This window comes from Anabrus simplex, chromosome 3 (assembly GCF_040414725.1).
Source record: "Anabrus simplex isolate iqAnaSimp1 chromosome 3, ASM4041472v1, whole genome shotgun sequence".
Lineage (NCBI taxonomy): Eukaryota > Metazoa > Arthropoda > Insecta > Orthoptera > Tettigoniidae > Anabrus > Anabrus simplex.
The window spans coordinates 367,503,282-367,517,768 of NC_090267.1; the positions used below are offsets into that span (position 1 = coordinate 367,503,282).

The following is a 14,487-nucleotide window of genomic DNA, read 5'->3' on the forward strand; positions in this document are numbered from 1 at the left end:
GCGAAAACCGTATAAAAATACGCCCAGTGGTTCTCAAGTTATAACTAGACACGAATAAATACATATGTACATACATATGGACACACAGACAGATGTTGAATTTTATGTGTAGAGGTATATTTTCGGATCAAGGGTCACATTTAAAAATACGTACACTGTGCATTACATCACAAACTGTCTCAACATTATGAAATGTGTCTTAAAAATAACTTAAATAAAATAAATATCACATAATACAAGTATCCTTGACACCAAGCAGGCAACATTCTTAATAATTTGATGGAAATCGCCATTATTAGTCTCGGTTCATTCCTATGATGGCCAGAATGTACATGAAAATGTTTATAATATCTAGATACAGATTTAAAGCAGCGAAGACATATTCTTCTGGTGACAGAGAATACTTTCCACTCCCTACCATCATCTGTGTATCATATACCAGGTAGATGCAAAAAAGTAGTGCGCCCACAGAAGCATAGATCATCGAAATTATCTTCCCTGGAAAGAACAATACTACGAACATAAATATGAGTAGGACTATCATTGCCACTACTAGAATGCCTCCAAGAACTGTGAAATCACGCTTAGTTTGGAATGCGTAGATAGATAGTCCTAAGCACACTGCAGCACAGATTCCGGCTGCCAGCACCACTTCACTCCGATGGTAAGTAGCAGCAGCTGCTCCAAGTAAAACACTTTCAGCTACAGTGAAAATGAACAAGAAAACTATATTCTTAGGATATTTGCGGCGAACGCTGGGGCAGCATGACATGGCAATCAGGATTACAAACGTTGCAATCAACGCGGTGTAAAATACTCCAGGGTTACGACCAAGGAACTTTTGCGTTGGTTCATGAAAGGTGAATATTGCTATGAAAACTGTTGTAATAGAGAGCTGACACATGAGGATGGTGTACACTTTCCTTATAAATCCCTGTCGAATGGTCTTGTCCGTAAACTCGAAATTACCTCCATCAAATGGCGTAAAAGGTTCATCACCGTAGGCTGACCCGTACATACCTTGCTGACTGCTTAAAGAAGTAAAACCAGGAGGTGGTGGAGCATAACTGGGAATAATAGTGGGCTGCACATTATTCAAGCCTTCATACAGGGGCGGAGGCGGTACATAGTTCGGCGGTTGAGTTGAATACTCAGGCTGAGTAGGATATGCATACTGTGATTGGAAACCTGTCTGGACTCGGTCCTTTTGACTCTCGGAGCTATAAGGTTGAGGCGGATCTGGCTGTCCAGAATATAATCCAGAAGATGGTTGGTTTGGTTGCCACGTCGTCATCGTTCTGAAACAAGATCACATCGAATCGGTTCTAAGAGGCAAAGATCAATAGTAAAAATTTAGGACTGATTCTGCCTGAGTGCTAGGTAAGGTGATTAACCTTTAATTACTGCCAACATACAGTAACTAACCACCTGGTGAGGGTTATCGTACTTCATTGAGGCAATGGCAAATTATTAACAATGGATCTTACCCTGGATGGTCAGAGTGGTAGGGTACACTGCGTACTGCGCACAATTTTATGATATTACACTTTCACATGGTCACATAACAAACAAAGTCAATTTCAATATTGCGTAGCATGGCTACCAGATAGCATACAAGTCACCCTGCACTGTACTCAGCACTCTGACATGTCTCATAGTCAATCAGTCAGTCACTACTGATCTGCATTTGGGGCAGCCGCCCGGGTGGCGGATTCCGTTGTTTGCCTAGCCTTTTCTTGAATGATTTCAAAGAAATTGGAAATTTATTGAACATCTCCCTTGGCAAGTGATTCCAATCCCTAACTCCCCATCCTATAAACGAATATTTTGCCCCAGACTGTCCTCTTGAATTCCAACTTTATCTTCATATTGTGATGAAATGAAATGAAATGGGAATGTCCGAGGACATGTTCGGCTCGCCAGGTGCAGGTCTTTTGATTTGACGCCCGTATGCGACCTGGGAGTCGTGATAAGGATGAAATGAGGATGAAGACGACACCTCACCCAGCCCCCGTGCCAGCGGAATTAACTAAAAATGGTTAAGATTCCCGACCGTGCCGGGAATCGTACCCGGGACCCCTGTGACCAAAGGTCAGCACGCTAACCATTTATCCATGGAGTCGGACATATTGTGTGTGATCTTTCCTACTTTTAAAGACGCCACTCAAACTTATTCAGTGCGGCCATTATCCAGTATTCGGGAGATAGTAGGTTCGAACCCCACTGTCGGCAGCCCTGGAAATTTTCACACCAGGCAAATGCTGGGGCTGTACCTTAATTAAGGCTACGGCTGCTTCCTTACCACTCTTAGCCCTCTCCTGTCCTATCATCGCCATAAGACCTATCTGTGTCGGTGCGACGTAAAGCAACTTGCAAAAAAAAAAAAAAAAAAAGCGAACTTATTCGTCCACTAATATCATTCCACGCCATCTCGCCACTGCCAGCTCGGAGTCGTTTAAGCAACACTAGTGTGGGATGGCATTTGACGTTATAAACATCGTCATGTTCTCAGTGTCAAGTAAGAGAGGTCATAAGTTATTGGTTCACGGCGGCTTTAAGTTTCGATATACGAGGGCTGTAAATATAGTAGTAGCAACGTAGTCCAGACACTCGCAGGAGATCGGGCATGTGCAAATAGGATATGAGAGAGGGTGTTGTTTGCTGTGTGGCGGTGAAGTGAAGAGTGTCGATTTCACCGCTCTAAAGCATGTGTTCAATAGGTGATCTGTGTTCGTGGGTTAAAATCGAGGTTGCTCGTGGCAAAAATGCATCAGAATGTTATCGAGGATTACGTGAAGCCTGTGGTGATAATGCATTACTATATAGGACGGTGGTGCGATAGGTTAAGGCGTTTCGCACGTGTCGGAATGAGATCTTGGAACACCCTCCGTACTCACCAGACATTAGTCCTTGTGATTCTGAAGTTAAAGGAATCCCTCCGAGACCGCCGATATCATGTGTGGCACTTGTACTCCGCGCAGTAGAGCGCTCCATCGCTGTCATCAATAGTGAACGCCTTGTCAGTCGTCCCCAACGACTTTCCGACATTTGGTAAAAGGTGATAGACTTTGTGGGGCTACATTGAAAGAATGTAATGCAATTGTACTTGTTAGTTAATTAAGTATTGCGTTCTATTAATATTGCCATCACTTTATTTACAGCCCTCATATAATGTTGATTAGGGAAGGAAAACAGTGGAGATGCGTCGGTAGATGCAGGGTGGGTCTCCGTCCAACAGCTCTGCACTCTGACCGGCCAACCAAGCAGAGGAGAGGTGGCCACGGCTCTACGCCTCTGCATTCGGGAGACGGGACGGGGCTGAACCTCACGGCTGGTCCCAACCGTCGGCTGTCCTGAGAATGGTTTTCCGTGGTTTTCCATTCTCTTGCACTAAGGCGAATGCCGGGACAGTTCCTAGTATAGGCCATGGCCGCCAACCCCCTCACCTTCTCCGCACATCTCCTTCACCGTAACAAATCTCCCGGCCTGAGAGACGGCATCACCGTCTAAGAGGCCCGCCTCCCCCTTCAGGGGAGGAATGAAAACATTTTAGTAGTAGTAATAGAGGTGTACACCTACAGTAAAGAACTGTAGAGCACACATGTTTACTGACGAGCATGATGAGCTTTTAGTATCCGTAGGGGGCATAATCATGAATATAGCTGAAATTTTTGCCTCAACAACTTTGATTAAAATAGTTCTAAACGTGTAGGCCCTGTATTGATATATCATCCGTAAAACAACCTCAACGCTGGTAAGAAGATAAATTCTTAATATTCCTGAATGTTCTTATAGTAAACTGACACGAATAGTAGTGAGTAGAGCTTGGAGAAGTGTCCTTCCTCTGTTATCTAGCACTAGAAATAAAGTACATGCCGCGATCAACAAACGCGGCAAAAAAACGCGCTTTAATTTCCTAAAAACAGGCTGCTTACCACTACATTATGCATTGATAATAATTGTAACATGGTATACATTTTATTATGCCTTTGCTGGCAGAAACTAGTGTTTACAATGCACTATGTCTTCTGGTATAGGCTAGAGCAATTTTGTTACTTTCATTGATCTGTCTCTGTCTTATCCTTGGCTTTGACAATATGAAAGTGACTGAGGTATGAGCGATGCTAGTAATGCCAATCCTTATGCAGCCAGTCCCTGCTATGAATGGTGTGAAAATGTTCCTCACAGGGTCGGTTGGTGTATGCATTTCAGTGGGCTTGGCAGACTGATATGTAATAGCAACTCTGGCTCGGTGAGAAAAGCAACGGGAAACTACCTCACTCCTCATTTCCCTAGTACGCCTCTTCAGTGATGCCTAGGCCATCTATGACAGCTGATGGCAGAGCTGTTGAGGATCCCACCAGCGGAATCGCTGACGGACTGAACATACTGAACCCGACAGGGGCATGATCCAAGGACCTTCGGTTGATATCGATATCCGTAATTACGCACGCAATGCTATTAAAGGGAAAGAACGCCGAAAATGATTAATATTCATATCATTAATAGAGGTTATACCGGAACTAATTAATATTCATACCATTGAGATAGATAAATTGTGTATTTTAAAATTATTCGACGAGATTTCTTTGTCTACGACTTATTGCGCAGTATTATCCTTTGTGTAGCGGGAGCCCCGCAGATGAAGCCAAGCCAACTTAGACCCGGGAGGGGTTACGAATGGGGATTCCCTGTGACATCACTCGAGAGAAGACATCCCTCCTCAAGGCTCACAGAATGAGGGGAAACTAACTTTTTCGAAACGAAATATGAAAGCCATCTTGGAATCGGACTGGCCAACTTAATTACTTACGAGGTAGAAAATTAATAAAACTCGAATTAGGGGCTCCTCTCCCGATTTAAAAGGGATAAATGTTACTGGGACATTTATTTAGAGTGTTTAATGTCCTCTTCCGTGATAACTTTCAGCAGAAGAAATAATACTGTGTTGTTTCTGCGTGGAAAAGTACTGGGGCCATCTGGTTAGTCTCATGACACGTCCTCGACGGAGGGACTTCACCCCGTGTGGTAGGGGAAGCAGAACATATTTTAATTAATTTAAAGAGATTCACCGAAGGATAATTGAGTGGTTATGTCTCAATCGCACCAACTAGATACTGGTCACCGACCATCCGCACTATTTTACCTCGAGTACGCCGGGAATAGGCGCTACACAAATTAGTGGAAGGGGTATCGCTCCCTAGTAAAAACTACTGCAGAAAGGGAGAAGAGTCAGTCGGGATTTGTGGCTTACGGGCGGCGAAGCTTCGTGCCGTCGAGCTTCCAGCGATCTTTTGTTTGAGTGAATTTCAATTTAATTTACAAGTGAAATCGCGTACTGTGCGTAAATATTGCAGAGATTGGATAGACGTGATGCTAGTGTCTAAACTTTAAAGATCAGGGACGTGTCGCGAACATTAAATATAATTTGTAATATTATTATTATTATTATTACTGTGTCGAGTAGTAACAAAGGTACGCGGAATCCGATACTGAATCGTGGATTGCGGAGTGAGGTCCGATATCGTGGCTGGACGTTCACACTGAATGTAACTACACAAATCTTGGAATAAATAGTGACGTGTTGTGTGCCTCAGGAATACTGCCAGCGGTTTCGTCAACTTAGAACAATGGACTCCCGGTTGGAAAGAAGAATGGTGCCTCCAGTAACTGCTTTGGTGCCTATGGATCAGCACTAAACCAGCCATGGACTCCCTGAGCTGACAACGGGTCATCGAGATGGAGATGAGTATAAATCATAATTAATATGACGAAATCAGATTGGGCGGGGAACAGTTATCATTACCTGACGCTATAATGTTAAAGATTGTAACTTCAGTAATGTAGATGTGCTACCATGATACACGTAGCTTCTATTTACTTTATTTAGTTAGTAACACGTCTGAGCAATCAATTGTAAATAAAGGGGTAATACGATGAGTTTGCATGCAGTAGTAGATTGACTTAATCATTTTATTTGGGGAAACTTGTAATTATTGATGCGTCAGGAGACTAATTGTTAGTAATTCAGAGTAATTCAAGTTAGGTTGTAGTTAGTCCAGTGATGATAATGCATGGCTGGTAAATAGTGTAATTTTATTCCGTGAGCACCCAGAACTACGAGATGTGACTTCGGAACTGACACCCAGGCCTCCACTGACATATATTTAGATAGGAAGTGTACGATTTTAATTGGCAGGCTTATCACAATTTAAGTGCAAATTGAGGAATATTTAATTCATAATTGTATTACCGCGTGATGATTTATCAGAAACCACGATTTAGATATGGATTAATTACACCGTTATTACGAGGAAGTTAATTATGATCATGCAGTATGGTCTAATTTCCAGGTAAGTCGTGTAGGGAGATGGTGTAATGATGAACCCAATAATAATAATAATAATAATAATAATAATAATAATAATAATAATAATAATAATAATAATAATAATAATAATAATAATAAATTGTAGTTATGGTAATCATGCAAGTATTGGTATCATAGAAACCGGTGTCGCGTCGCGGGATCATGATATTGTAAACGAATGTGTGTGTTGAATTGAAGTGAAGTATTGAGAGCCGATGTAATTTTGTTTAATGAACAATGAAGTTCAGTTTATTAGTGAACGATCCCCGAGATGGGGTGTTTTGTTAAGAAAGGGCGTTATGCCTGTGAAGGCCGAGGCCACTGACCACCCGCCGTGCAAAGGGGCTGGGGCAGTTGACCTAGTGAGGAGAAGTGTTGTTTTTTTTTGTATGCTCTTTCGCTCGTGTAAGGGGGAGCCTTGAGTTGAAGAGAATGAGGGCGGAAGAATCGCCCAATAATGAAATATTCAACACGCCAGAATGATGTAGTCGCTAATAAATGACACGGCGATTGTTACCAGTACTTGTCAGCTTACTGTCATTACACACTTGAGTATAATCTAGCTTAGGGTTTTCAGAGTCCCACTTCCATCCCAAGGGGTGTTAGTTCAGTTCCCGACAGCGGCATTGGTACCCCAATGCTCAACCGAAGGCTGGATGTCTCACGTGTTTACTGTATATAATTTGTGTTCTTTAAGGGTTTATGTATCTTGTTGTGATTATAATTGAGTTGCCGATGGTGTTGACCATCGGGGTGGTGAATTGTATACAAGTGAGGGTCGGTTCAAACCCGGGCGTTTGTTCCACATTTTTATGAGTTCGTTCTTGGCATTTCGTTGGGGAATAGTTGTGTGTTTAGTATAGGGATTGCTCAGATTCGTTGCATGCATGTTAATCCTATTGATCAATGATGTCACATAGCCTCAGTGTCTATGATAAGTGTTTTCCCGTTCGAATCTCGTCATAATGGATCGCTCTGCGATAGATAATACTCGGATCCATCACATACGACTAAAAGTCGATAACAAACAACAACAATTGATAATAATCCATGTAATTCATTTGTATATAAATGCGTCATTACCATCATCATCATTAAGGCCTAATAAACCACTTGTATTAACCTAAACTTTAACCCGAATGTGTTCTCATTGTAATTAGGTATGATCCGTCTCCTACCCTGTATGCCTTTAAGCTTAGTCTTGTTAAGCGCCTATTTGTTTTATTCCAACCCGTTAACGCCCTGTAGATATCACGCCGGAGCCATTAGGCGTAGGGACGGGTGTAATACATATATTTTATATCCGAGAAAGAACAAGGGAAAAGTGCAAAGTAGGCCAACCAACATTAAGATAACAGAGGGCAGATACATTTTTACACTACGCTCGTACGAAACCCGACTTTAGTAGGGAATACCTCAAACATTAGACTTTTAAGGATTTCGACTCTGCCTATTAGATGAAGTTAATAATAAAGAAGTAAGAAATACAAGGAACGCCAAACACAATATATTGTTGTTTTTCAATTATAAACACCGCTTCATTATACACATTTACAAACTGAAAGGAAAAAACGCAAGTGGGGGAAAAGAATTAAATGTTTAATAAATGTTTCAAAAATAAAATATATTTTAATTACAACGGAGAAACGGAGCTTATTTTATAACCTAGACCGAGATGGCTCCGCAGTTTGCGTCACGTAGCTGTGAGATCGCATTCGGAAGACATGTGATTCGAACCCCCCATTGTCATCAACCCTGAAAATGTTTTTCCGTGGTTTCCCATTTTCACACAAGGCAAATACTGGGGCTGTACCTTATTTAAGGCCACGATCGATTCCTTCCCAGTCGTACCCTTCCCTATCCCATTGCCACCGTAAGACCTGTTCGTGTCGGTACGATGTAAAACAAATTTATAACCCTAGAAATGTGCGCAATTTCACAAAAAAATAATCACTGTTATGTTCAAATAATCTCCCCTAGACAATTACTTTTGCTAGCCAACTATTTTTCGCATGCTTAAGTGTGTTTACTACAGTCACTGTAGGGTGTTGAATGTTTTTAATAGTGTAAAACGATACCTAGTCTAAATAAACCGCAGTGGACTCCATGAAACTAACCTTTTTCGTTTTACATGCAATTTGCCCATTATAAATCATTTTTAACTGCAAAACCATTGTCACATCCGGATTCTACGGCTCACTTACTGTAGTAAAACGCATACAGAATCGGATTGTCACTTTTACTCCTTTGCCTTGGCACCACCGTGTGTCGTAGCTCCCAGAGGCGTAGCCACACTTTGGCCATTTCTACTCAATGGCTAGAAATGATACAATGACAACATACGCACAAAGAATATTAATATATTAATATCGTTTAATCATCATCAACATCTTTAAGAGTAAGCAGACAGGTCAAGCATATGGAAACATGGCTCAAGGACAGTGTCTGCTTGTTTAGATGCGTGACGTGTTAGGAGGAAGTGAATAGACAAGTTCTGCTGACACAAGAGATAGGTCAAGTACCCCCACACAGTGCCGATGTGTTTTTTAGTTATTGTCTTATATTGCCGAAGGCATTTATTTTTCTTATACAGTAATGAAATGGCGTATGGCTTTTAGTGCCGGGAGTGTCCAAGCACAAGTTCGGGTCGCCAGATGCAGGTCTTTTGATTTGACTCCCGTAGGCGACCTGCGCGTCATGATGAGGATGAAATGATGATGAAGACGACACATACACCCAGCCCCGGCGAAATTAACCAATTCAGGTTAAAATTCCCGACCCTACCGGGAATCGAACCCGGGACCCCTGTGGCCAAAGGCCAGCACGCTAACCATTTAGCTATGGAGCCGGACTCTTACACAGTGTTACTGTTTTGCAAAGTTCTCCGAATAGGAGCTTCAGTTTTGTCTTGTTTCATTAGTTTTATTCAATATAATGCTTGAGTTACTATGTAAGAGAGGTACGGATCTGTGGGTTAATTATTGTAAGATCTGAGGAGATAAATAAATAATTAGGATATAACCGTAAGAGGATGGGATAGGACGGGCCTATCCCAAATGTATGCAGAGAGTTTGGAAAAGAATGACAGACATATGTCGAGAGAGGCGTGAGGGAGGCGGGGCACATGAGGATATGGATTTCTGCCTCATGTGGCCAGCCGTAAATGGAATGGTGAGAAATTTGCACTGTCAGCTAGTAGGGGATGGTGGGGTCTTTCCTTTGGGCCCACGGGTAGGGCCGGGCGTGTCATCACCGGGAGGGCGGCTCCTTTTCTTACCAGGGGAGATGACACGGCCGAACAGTAGTGGTAGGAAGGGCGCCCTGCACGTGGACTGGTTTCTTACCCGTGTGGGGGGCCAACAATCTAATGTTAGGATTATAGGGCTAATAAAGATGTACGGGGTGCCCTAACATGTGGACTGGTCATCCTCCTATGTTATTGGCAGCTTAGTAGATTTAGTTTAGGGGTGGTACCTTGCATGGAGATTGGTATCCCGCCCGTGTGGGGGGAACCAAGTTAGTTGTTAGATTATAGGGTTGTAGGGTTGGCCCTGACATGTAGACTGGTCATCCGCCCATGTAAGGGGCCGCTTAGTAGATTCAGATGGTGTACCATTAATAATAACTTCCGTGGGTTGAGCTTTATATAGATTCAGATTAAGCCACCTGTCTTTCCAATCAAGTCCCATATTCCCCATTACTTGACAAAGCAATTTCCACTCAACATTATCGAAGGCTTTTTCCAAGTCAATAAATGTTATATAAGTTTTCCTGTTGACCTCTAACCTTCTTTCCAAAATTTGACGTAATACTAATATAGCCTCCCTAATTCCTTTTTGTGTTCTAAAGGCATATTGATCTTTTAAATTTCCAAGTTCATTAACAATATTTAAGAAAAAGCTAGGTAAACAATTATTATAAATGCAAATATGAGGTAAACAACTGATAGGGAATCTGCCACCTGGGCAGCCGCCCTAAATGCAGATCATTGATTCAATGATTGATTGATTGATTGATTGATTGATTGATTGATTGATTGATTGATTGATTGATTGGTGCATAAAAGAATGTCTGTGGTGTAGCGTTAATTCCGTTGTCATTTATCGTCTTATATTCTCTATCAGGGAGCTCAGTAAAATTATAATAAGAACTGAAATAAAGTCGAAGTATAGAACTAAACTCAACATCGAAAAATAAGTACATGTTCAATATCTAAAATAAGATCATGTTACCATCAACTAATTAAGGATAAACAGGCTCATTCATCCCAGTGTATGTTCAGTACTCAGCCACGAGGCTAGCTAGATTCTGAACAGCTCCGCCATTAGCTGTCATAGAAGACCTAGGCGTCACTGAAGAGGCATACTATGGAAATGAGGAGTGAAGTAATTTCGCGTTGCTTTCCTCGCCGAGCCAGATGACGCTATTACATATCAATCTGCCAATCCTACATGAAGCACACACCGAACGATCCTATGAGGAACATTTTCTCACTATTTATAACATGGACTGTCTGCATAAGGAATGGCATTACTAGCATCGCTCATCCATCATTCACTATCGTGAAAGCCAAGGATATGACTGGGAAAAGTCATTAAAAGTAACAATAATTTGATCTAGCCCATGCCAAAGACATGCCATAGTAAACAAACCTTAACGGGCGACTTCTTCCCTCCACTGTTCCTATTGTTGACTGCTGTGAACACAGTTGGCTGCTTTCAACACGACAATGTAAAAGTGTATCGGCAAGAATGTACAGTATCGTAGTAATTCCGTCGATATTTAGTGAGCTGACAAAGCCATACAAGTGTATTTTATTTTCAAATATGCATTTTGTCACAATAATTTAGAACTGTAAGCTCTTGAGCGGTTTCATAAGTCTCCATATAATCGTTCTGCAAGATGATGCATGACATACCATTTCAAAAATTCCACATGCATTGGCCGTGATTCGAGCCGTACTCTACGTGGGATGTCAAATATTATGTCACTCGACTATTAGGCTCTTCTTCGAAATGAATAAAGCTCAACAACCACTGAATAAATGTAATAAGTGAACGTCGTTGATGAACTTCATTTATTTTTTACTTCGTTTCATAAATCTGATCTCCCTATTTGGTGGTATTGATTATTTTTTAAGCGGAAGTACAAAGAGGCAACCATTCCCTCTTAACACTAATCACAGATGAATCACAGCCTCTTGTCGGTAGATTTGTTAGCACGGTAAAGAACTCTCGTTGCGCGACAAAATTCCGACACAATACCATCTCCAAAAATCGTAAAAGTAGTAAGTTGGACGTAAATCTAATATTCTTCTTCGTATTTTACAATTTGTTTTACGTCACACCGACACGAATAGGTTATACGATGACCATGGGGTAGGAAAGGCCTGTTCGACTCGTTGGCGGAATGGTCAGCGTACTGACCTTCGGTTCAGAGGGTCCCGGGTTCGATTCTCAGCCGGGTCGGAGATTTTAACCTTCATTGGTTAATTCCAATGGCTCGGGGGCTGGGTGTTTGTGCTGTCCCCAAACATCCCTGCACTCACACACCACACATAACACTATCCTCCACCGCAATAACACGCAGTTACCTACACATGACAGATGCCACTCACCCTCATTGGAGGATCTGTCTTACAACGGCTGCACTCGGCTAGAAATAGCCACACGAAATTATTATTATTATTATTATTATTATTATTATTATTAGGAAAGACCTAGGAGTGGGAAGGAAACGGCCGTGGCCTTATTAAGGTACAGCCCTAGCATTTACCTGGTGTGAAAATGGGAAACCACGGAAAACCATCTTCAGGGATACCCACAGGGGCTTTCGAACCCATATCTCCCGGATGCAAGCTCACAGTTGCGCGCCCCTAACTACACGGCCAACTAGCCCGGTTTCTTCTTCGTACCGTTATTTCTCCGCAGTTGTAGGTTCGGTATGTCAGCACATTCGTCTCCATTTAAACCGATCCAAGGTATCTTCTGGAGTGGCGTTTACATATTCTACATCTTCCCTGATGCGATCCGGCCACAGATTTCTCGGTCGACCACGTGGTCGCTGGCCCTCAGGTTCCAGAAGCATAGCACTGTAATTGCTACAGAACTCTCTTTAACTACGAACGACGTGTCCATACCATCTAAGCCTTCCTTCCCGTAGTTTCTTTACAACTGGCGCAACTCGCAGTCGTCGTCGGACATCACCGATCCTTACATGGTCGAATCGCATCAGTAAGGTTCCATCGGGGAATCCTCGTTTCCATAGCGTGCAGAACTTCCTCAGTTAATATTCCTAGTTTAGTAAATAAATACGTAAATAGTAATGCAGCTAATCAACCACTTCTCAGCTATTAATTCCAGACCAAGTAAGTGAACATCTTGAGAAGTCTAGGGCAGAATGGTGACAGTTGTGAAAAATTAGGATGTATGAAAACCCTATCAGCAGCAGCTATCTCCATACCACCCTAAAGATATTCTCATCACTAAAGATATAAGCAGTAGACTAAGTCACTAAGAATACGGAGCCATATATCCTAAAAAGTCAAAAATACTGTAGCAACAACTCAAGGTAACCACCAATTTCCTTAACATACAAATAAGTATAACATACACGAGAACTATACATTAGTTACTTATTACCCCGATTAAATTTTACAATACCGTATCTGCAGCATAGCTTTCATTTGCTGCAACTGTATCGATTTACAAACTGAGATGTTACAAGAAAGAACACTGTTAAAATATTTGCTATAGGCTATCTAAGACGTTCATGGATGATCCTAAAACAGAAGTCCTTCACTCTATAGGCCTACATTATGAAAAGTTAAGTGATGTTTTCTTCTTAAAAGACGAAATCTGTTCACTGAACAAAGAAGCGTTAGTATTGTCACTAATCCGCTTCCAGTTAACTGTCATTTTGAGCTTTCAATTTCTGAGATAAAAACCGTGGAACCGATGTGTGTAATCTTTTGATAGCATTAGTCTTACGTTTCGGGTAAATTAACGTCATTACTAACGTAAAGTGGTCCTCAAATCGTCTCATCGTGCTACTTATATTATAATGTTAACTTCCTTGTTGTCGTCGTTATTGTTAAACTTTGTCTTTTGATGGGTCTTAAAATAAAGGGTACAAATAAAATAATAACCTAATCACAAAATTACCCTGATCTGTATTACACATTGGCGGATAATGTTTCTAAATATTTCTCAAATCACAGCCGAAAATAATCCTAATGGGCTAAACGAAGAGCTCTCTAGGAACGAACATCTTATTTAATAACACTCTGCAACCTACCGTTACCGTATTTACTTAACATGTAGATGAACCTCTATCCCTTTTAATTCCGAGACAACATAACCTTAACTTATATATTAGGTTAAAGAACAATGTCTGAAAATACAAGTGAAGATTAACTGACCACCCATAGCAAAGAACACAATCTATTCAGTTAATACCTTGGTTCAGAGTACAGGTTCTATCTGAACTTGCAGGTGTAAAAATCTTACTTACAAACAAATATCTTCAACTCGTGTGTGTAACTTTACCCCAAAATTTTCGTCTGACAGTCTTCACACTCGCCAAACGATCATGGAGAAAGTGACACTCGCTATTCACAAATGAACCAATACTCGTCACCTCCACAGTATATCCAACTTAATAACGAAAACATACTAGGATGCCCTTGTTGCTGCCTTGTTGCTCAAGCGGGAAGCCTGTATTCAAGTGTCAATCGATGGAACATGAATAATGTCCACGAAGACTTCCTCAGATACTTATGATATTTATTCTTCCTCCCGCCAATGTAATCTCTTCAAGGATATTTTTGAACTCAATGCATGACTAATGAATAAAGAAAGGAAAGCATGCAATAAGTTTGAGTGGAGCTTTTGAAGTTAGGAAATATCATAATATTGAGATAAAAGTTGAAATTCAAGAGGACAAATTGGGGCAAATTTGCATTTATAGAAAGAGAAATTAGGGATTGGACGGGAAATGTTCGATAAATGTTCAAGTTCTCTGAAATCATTTAAGAAAAGAATAGGTAAACAACTGATACGGAATATGCCACCAGGGAGACAGCCGTTATGCAAATCAGTGATGATTGGAATGAATGT

At 41.3% G+C, this 14,487-nt stretch overlaps 1 pseudogene; it reads right to left on the reverse strand.

Annotated features, from left to right (window-relative positions):
* Window positions 1-295: 295 nt before the first annotated feature.
* Window positions 296-13,950, reverse strand: LOC136867350 (protein lifeguard 1 pseudogene; annotated as a pseudogene).
* Window positions 13,951-14,487: the final 537 nt, after the last annotated feature.